Raw genomic sequence first — 8,113 nt, forward strand, 5'->3', positions numbered from 1 at the left:
AACTGCCGTGAGACTGGGTTGTGCTTTCTGTACCGGACTCTCCCCGCTGTAGTCTCCAGTCTCCAGCTGCTCTTTATGCATGTTTGTTGTCCCTTTCTTTTCTTATCCAATGGCACTCCACGCCTCGCAAACAAAGTATTCGAATTCCGATCAGATTGAAACCTTAAAGGTCCAATGTGTGGGAATTTCTCCCATCTAGCGTTGAGATCATATATCGCAATAAACTCTCTCGCGCCATGCAGTTCAAAGTCCGTATTACAGCTACGGTAGCCTTCACGCTTCAAAAAGCCAAGATGTCATCCACATCTTCATCCAGCTTTCCCTCCGGTCAGGTCCGTTCGTTTAATTTCCTTTTTCTGGGGCGAAGAAGACTCCTGTTCCTGAAATTTGGATTTTGAATATGTGTGGTCCTCCATGTTTCCTTCTTCAAACTTTTTCTATCACGCAAACACATGTAAATCAAGAAGACATTTACATACAGTTTGAAGTGGTTCTGTGGAGCGGGGTGGGGGGAATTCTTTCGCCGGAGCTGACCGTCTAAAAGTCTCTGATCCAGGCCTCATGTTTTTACAAGGAAAACACACTTGAAGTTTTCTTGTTTGTGTCAAAGCCAGACATCCTTTACAGAGAGCTCGTATGCACTCAATTATTATCCGGATTTAAACATGTAAAAATGTTTTTTTTCAATTATTTATTTGTTTTAAATCTGCTCTTGAGTAGATATGTTTTTTATAAAGAATCAGGAGGCGGACGGTAACGGCTTTACTGGTCGAAGTTTCTAAAGTCAGTGGAGTTTTTTTTTTTTTTTGGTAGAAATAAACACAGGAAGAGGATGCTATTTGTAGCCATTTTGATTAGGCTTAAACCGAGTATATGTGGCTGTAAGTTGTGTCGTGTATGAAAACACAAACATCCTCATTTCCCATGTAAACCTCTCGCCAGTTCTCACTCTCAAAGCTGGGGCAGTTTCTTTGTCTGAGCTCCGACTTCGGCCTCAGCTTGCAGATGATTGTTTAGTCATTTTCTGCGTATTCATGACTTTGTCTCAGCTTTACTTACAGCTGTGTTTATTAGAATCCGCAATGGCGTCACTGAAAATGAATCCCGCAAGTTTTGCAGAGCTGTGTTTTAGGTTGACCACTAAGCTCTCTTGGCCTGAAAAGAGAGGAAATCAGTGTTGTTTGTAATGAAAGGAAGATAGCTCAGTTAGCGTTGTTGGCACTAAGTGCTCTATCTCATTAGTCATGAAGCCACTGGTTCTTCCGTCCCAGTTTTAACTTAATTGCTTTAGTCACATTCACTGGCATGACACATTCTTCTGTATTTTATTTTTGTTTGTGGTGACTCTTCGTGAGACCCTCAGGAGCTTCTCTTTTCTTTTAAGGACTAGATCAATACCATCTGGCCGTTAAAGGAATAGTTTGATATTTTTGGGGAAATTTGCTCATCTGCTTTCTTTCCGAGAGTTCGATGAGAAAATTGATACTACTGAAGCTACAGCCAGCAGCCCCTTAGCTTTAGCATAAAGTCAGGAAACAGCTAGCCGGTAACAAAATCCACCTAGCAGCGCCTCTAAAACTCACTAATTAACACGTTATATCTCGTTTGTATCATGGCAACAGCCACCTGTTGGTTTCTATTGGCCACCACGAGGAAACATGGAGGACCACACGTATTCAAAATCCAAATTTCAGGAACAGGAGTCTTCTTCTTCTTCGCCCAGAAAAAGAGAAAGGATATTGAAAAGAGCAAGAGACCGGCCTTTTGAAGCATGAGGGCTACCGTAGCTGTAATACATACTTTGAACTGCGTGGCGCGAGAGAGTTGATTGCGATATATGATCTCAGCGCTGGATGGGAGAAATTCCCACACAGTGGACCTTTTAAATTCAAGGTATATTCATGCTTCTGTGTTTTGTCATGCATATCTATGAATAAATAAGCTCAAAAAACAAACTTCAATGCAATATTTAGCAAATCACAGTGCATCAGTGATGACAGCTACGGTCCTCTTTTCTTCTACAAACCATGGAGGCTTTGTTTAGCTACGTGTTTGGTTCAGTTTTTTAGATGTTTTGTTCTCATTGTATCCACATTCCTACGTTTTAACATTTCACCTTTCACCCCTTACCCTCTCCCCGTCCTACATGCGCTGGTAAACCCCAGAAAAAGGCACCAGGTCAGCCTTGATAAAGAGGCATTCTTTCCTAATAGGCTTCCTCTGTGAGAATTAAAACTCCAGTTGTGGTGATTTTCATGTTTTAAAGGATAACATCATCATGATGTCAGCTATGTCGGTTACCAAACCAAACTGCATGTCAAAAATGCATCATGGTCAGTCTTTTCCTTGTTCCTAAAAGAGTTGACAGTGAGATGTTTCCACAGTGACAAAGTCCTCCACACAGACTGTCATTTACAATTCGTTGGCTGCCATGCAGTGGTCACTGACAGGCCAGCTTTAGTACTTTTTCCACATTAGCTGTTAGGGGGGTTGAGATGTGAATGGGCAGTTTTATGAAAAGCTTGTTTTGTTCATACAGCAGCGTTTTGGGGATGAGTTCATCTTGGAGGACAGAATGGAAGAAAGAGTGAAAGAGCATTCCCACTTCGGGGAAGGGAAAGGGGGAGAGGAGAGTGGGCGTGGGCGGGATGTGTAACGGTGGTGAGTCATGAGAAATTAGTAACCGGCCTCTGTGAGATTTATTCAAACTTCTTCAATTACCGAAACGCCAACAACCCACCAGCTCTTTCGTTCGGGGGTCAGATTCTCGGAAGAACTCCCCTCACTTCCACATTCAGCAAAGGGGGAATAAAATCATTAACGACTTCTTTTGTGTGATGATGACGTTGGGGGAAATTCCTCATCTCTTTCTGGGACTGATCCTTGGTCTTTATCTGGGTTTCAGGTACCTCATAATATAAGTTAGAAATGATCAAACATGGGATGTACGATGCTGAAGATGCCCTGTACGTCTTGTGTTATTTAAAAGAACTGTGGTTCCCAACCTGTTTGGTCCGAGGTACCCCCACTGCCCTGTCAGATGAACTCACGTAGCCTACCCCTTCATCAATTCCCAATGTATGTTCCAAATATAATGTATCTCATGATTGTTGGACTGACAATATTTAGGTTACTTTGGCCAGCAATCGTAGCCTACTGTAGTTTCAACCGTTTATCCAGTTTATAGCTATTTCAACTGTTTATCCATTACTTTTAGCTAACTATTTCAACTGTTTATCCATTACTTTTAGCTAACTATTTCAACTGTTTATCCATTACTTTTAGCTAACTATTTCAACTGTTTATCCATTACTTTTAGCTAACTATTTCAACTGTTTATCCATTACTTTTAGCTAACTATTTCAACTGTTTATCCATTACTTTTAGCCAACTATTTCAACTGTTTATCTATTAGTTTAAGCTAACTATTTCAACTGTTTATCCATTACTTTTAGCTAACTATTTCAACTGTTTATCTAGTTTTAGCTAACTATTTCAACTGTTTATCCATTACTTTTAGCTAAATATTTCAACTGTTTATTACGGAGCCCCCCTGGTCCCACTTTGTCAAAACAAATCAATTATAACTATCTTCTATATAATCTACCTCAAGATACGATCTCGTGGCCACGAGATCTTGTGGCCACGAGATCGTATCTTGAGGCCACGAGATCGTATCTTGAGGCCACGAGATAGTATCTTGTGGCCTTGAGATAGTATCTTGTGGCCTCAAGATAGTATCTCGAGGCCACAAGATACTATCTTGAGGCCACAAGATAGTTATAAATAATTTTTTTGACAAAGTGGGACCAGGGGGGCTCCGTAGTTTATCCATTACTTTTAGCTAACTATTTCAACTGTTTAATCATTACTTTTAGCTAACTATTTCAACCGTTTATCCACTAGTTTTAGCTAACTATTTCAACTGTTTATCTTGTTTTACCTAACTATTTCAACTGTTTATCCATTACTTTTAGCTAACTATCAGTTTTATCCAGTACTTTTTTTATCTATTACTTTTAGAAAATCATTTGAACTGTTTAAGCTAACTATTTCTACCGTTTAATCAGAACTTTTAGCTTTTTATTCCTGCAATGTATTCATTAATTTTAGCTAACTACCTGTTTCTGTGCTCGCTTGCTAACTAGTTTTCACACACTATACACATAACCGCAACATGTAGTGTCCAAATGTTACAGCTGATATATTCTTTTGATTAAAACATCATTTATTTATTTTTCAAATTAGTTGAGCTTTTCCACAATCTTTCCAAGTACCCCCTGGCTAAAGTACAAGTACCCCTGGTTGGGAAGCACTGTATTAAAACACCAAAACCACATTGGTTGGGCTTCGTATGCAGGTTCTCCTAAGACAAAGTCATAAATGACTTCCACCAGGGTGTTAGTCAGTGAATGAAAGCCTGCTTGGCTGTATATAAAGGAAGCCAGGCAGCAAACAGGTAGAGGCAGATTAGTAATACAATAGCCAATCTAATATGTATTCAGGAAATGTCGCAGATATCAGCCAGACAGAAGAATTACAAATGGAGTCTATCACTGCCATAGCGAATGAGGTAATAGTGATTTTAGTGTACTTAGCGTGGGGGCTAAAAATACCCTCTTACAGCACTCCATTGTCTCAGTTCAATAGCTGTACCTTTCAGCATACACCGGCCAATCGCCTCACACACACACACACACACACATTCCTAGTCACGAAACAATTGTATAAGCATTTCACCTCCAATGAAAATAAAGTTGTATATTTCAACTTCCTATGAGGAAGGCTTTTATATGACAAATGCTGGATAAGGTGAAAGGCACTGCAATATTGGGTAGATTACATTTAAAGGTCCCATAGCATGAAAATTTCACTTTATGAGGCTTTTTAACATTAATGTGAGTTAAAATGAATTAACATAAATCTGTCACCATTATCATTGTAAACTGTTTTATATGCTGTGCATGAACACACAGTTTGACAGGCGTGGCAGGGCTTGTCTGTATGAAAAATTTTACTTACACGAAGATACTTATTTTTTGGCTCTATTTTCCTGATACTATGGTGAAATCAGTTCCCGTGGGCTTTTATGACGTATTTTGGGGTTATAGTACTCCACAAAGTACAGTAAAACACAAATAATGCAAGTTGCATTGGACCGCTTTAATATTGTTGGTAATTGCATTACATTATATTTGTTTCTTCGGTGTTGAAAGCGATTTATTATATATGATGGGAATATTATGAGCCTCTTAACACAATTACAGAGTAGACAGATAAACAACATTTGTACTGCTACATGAAAATCCTTTGGTGTAATGAAGCACATTTTGATTTGCCAAAAAGACCTCCCAAGACGACGTTGCGTAATGAAACAAGCAAAAAAAACAAATTAATTACAGACACCATAAAGTCCGACATCTTTCCCTCGTACGTGTCTCTATGCTTATATTCGAGTCACATTTTGTGAAGTAAATATAATGTGTACATTGTTACATAGTGGTTCCAAAAAAAGCTGAGCAGAAACCCTTCATTACGAGCGTGCTCTGTGAGAGTTGTGTGGGCCCAGGCAGGGGGAAACCAGCAAGCTGTTTGGCTCAGCCAGACCATCACAGAGGCCCGGCTGGATATGTTTCACTGATCCTGTACTTAACTGAAACCAAAAGTATTGTTAGTCCCTCTCTGGTTTCATGTTTGTCTGTCATAAAAGAGGAGAAAGAGAGGGAAAGCTGGCCTAATGGGAGGCTCTCTTGGAGGGATTTAAAATGTCCCTCGAAGCTTCACTTTGAAGCCTGTGAAGTGTGTGTAATCAGTCCAATCACTCTAATGAGGAAAAGATAAGGATGCTTTTTTAATTACGGGGTTGTAGTTGGGGTTCTTTCTCCGTGGTTGCTTACATTAGTAATCTTCTGCACCCTTCTGTTTTCAGCAGGTCTTTGAGGTCCTTGGATCATTCTGATTTATGGGTTGTATGTAGGATCTACGCAGAGCCTACGTAAGAGGCCTACGCCGTTGTGAGGTTTTATAGTTGTGCTCTTGTGTGTGTGTGTGTGTGCGTCTAGCGTACTTCTTTCAGACAATAGCAGAGTCGGTATTTGTTTGTGTGCGTGGGGAATGTTTGGTAGAGCGAGTAAGAGAGTGACAGGGATTAGCTTCGTAGTAAGTACCGACTGAAACAAAGTGTCTCCCCTGGGCTTTCTGACCACGTTCGGGAAAGCTGTAGCAGGACAAGTTAACCTTCTCCTCGATGTCATGTTGGTTATGGAGAAGGAGAACCAGGAAATGAGTAGGAGGGAAATGTGATGATACCAAGTCACGGCCGAGCGGACCAATCACAGTTGTTGTGGTCTGCATCGCGAAGCTACATTCACACCTGGCTACGACATATAGGGTCTATATCTACACGTACTTACGTTCGTACCTACGGCGTAGATTGAACAAAGAACCATAAATTGGGCATTATTGGCTGTTCCCCGTACAAAACATGGCACCAGACTGTGGAATGCTTTGCCTCAGGATTTGAGAGCGGCGGCCTTATATGCTAATATTTTAAAAAAGCAGCTAAAGACGCATTTTTTTAGTCAGGCGTTCGATTAGAGTTACAAAGTGGAAAGTGAAGCAGATTGGAGGGACACATGTTGCAGTGAGAGACTGACCTACGGACTCAGGGAGAGTCAGTGGAAGAGGATTGTATTTCTGATTTGTTGTGACATTTCCCCCACCAAGTTGTGTTAATGTTATGTCTGCGTCTTTGAGTGTCTGCGAATGAACGGTCGACCAAGTGTCGACGCTGTTTGACACCAGAACGGATACCGAGCTGATCCGAAGAGAAGAACGGAACGGCGCCCGCTACGACAAAGGTAGGTCTGTCGTCTTTACCTTCAGTTGGGCATTTTGCTTTTCTAGTTTTTTTAAATGCACGGGCAAAACAAACAAGTTTTACCCAGGGGTTGTGGTTGTGCTGTGACATTATAAATGTTTTGTGAATTTTTGGGTTCTATTTCATCCTTACTGACCCTCTGGCGGTCATCCAGGATTCATAGAACCGTAGTTACATTCGTAACTTTCGATTTATTGTGATTTTTAGTGGGAATCAATGGGTTTTCATGTATTAATTTATTTGGCCTGTGAAGCACTTTTTCACTCTGTCTGTGATAGGTGCTGTATAAATTAACTTAACTTTACTTCTCTCTGGGTACAGGGTTTAGGATCATTTTTGTGTGTTTTGTTACATAGACTCTCCCCGTCCTATGTCATTTCCTGTGGCTGAAGCAAGAAATGTATATGAAGTCAATACAATAACCTGGTGCACATAACCAGCAGAACAGGTAATTTGTCTTTGGCACTTGCAGCGCTGATAAACCCATTGCTACAGGAAGTGAATTGCTTAACATTTTGTAGGTTCTTCTGTTTTTATTGGCTGACACATGGCCAACCTCTGGAACCTATTAAAACCAGCTCAGCCTGGCTCACACACACACACACACACACACACACGATCATAAAGTGTGAATGCTCACACGATCACACGTACTGTATACACATACCAAAACACAGCATGTGTCACCATGTGAAAGCTGAGTTATTGAACTTGTCCGCAGGCTGCACACTCGCTTCATACTCGTGGGTGATTTAGGTGTAGCAACAGGAATGCATCTGCAGAAAGCTAAAAACTACAGCGCGCTGATGTTGTAGGAAATTACCGAGCCTTTTATAAAAAATGAAACCATTTGTGAACCATTTCTGCAGAGTAGAAACAAATCGACTAGGGTAGACAGGGTAAGGGATTGTAAAGTCTTAAGAGACGGACTAACTCATTGTCGTTTGGTTGAGTGTTGGGCATGATTGCACTAAAAGTACGCCGTTCATTGAAGGTCTCACATTTTTGGTTAACAGCGAACTGAACGATTCAGGCTGCAACTTAAGAACTTGAATGTGAACTTCTCTCTTTCTTTGAGCGTATATACAGTACAGGCCAAATGTTTGGACACACCTTCTCAGTCAAATGCGTTTCCTTTTATTTTCATGACTATTTACTTTGTAGATTATCACTGAAGGCATCAAAACTATGAATGAACACATATGGAATTATGTACTTAACAAAAAAGTGTGA

This window comes from Perca flavescens, chromosome 15, assembly GCF_004354835.1.
Source record: "Perca flavescens isolate YP-PL-M2 chromosome 15, PFLA_1.0, whole genome shotgun sequence".
Lineage (NCBI taxonomy): Eukaryota > Metazoa > Chordata > Actinopteri > Perciformes > Percidae > Perca > Perca flavescens.